We start from the raw sequence: 266 nt of genomic DNA, 5'->3' as shown, positions 1-266 counted from the left end.
TGCCATGCCACACTTTTCCTATTCACTTCCCAGGACAGTCACAGTAAAGAACCACACAAGTATCTTCCATCTTTTGTGATGCATTCACATATGACATGTAACCACATCCATGGTTTTTAATAATGTAAATGGAATTGTATTACATTTACTGTTCTGTGACTCACTATTCAAACTGAAGAGATAAGCCTTTTTGAGTCAGGACATGATTGTCACATCAGTTTATCTAGATTGACTAAATTTTTTTTTTTTTAATAGTACTTTAAGTA

This window comes from Crocuta crocuta, unplaced genomic scaffold (assembly GCF_008692635.1).
Source record: "Crocuta crocuta isolate KB4526 unplaced genomic scaffold, BGI_CrCroc_1.0 scaffold1492, whole genome shotgun sequence".
In the NCBI taxonomy this organism is placed as follows: Eukaryota; Metazoa; Chordata; class Mammalia; order Carnivora; family Hyaenidae; genus Crocuta; species Crocuta crocuta.
The sequence above is the reverse complement of the archived record's forward strand: the minus strand, read 5'-3'. Positions refer to the sequence as shown.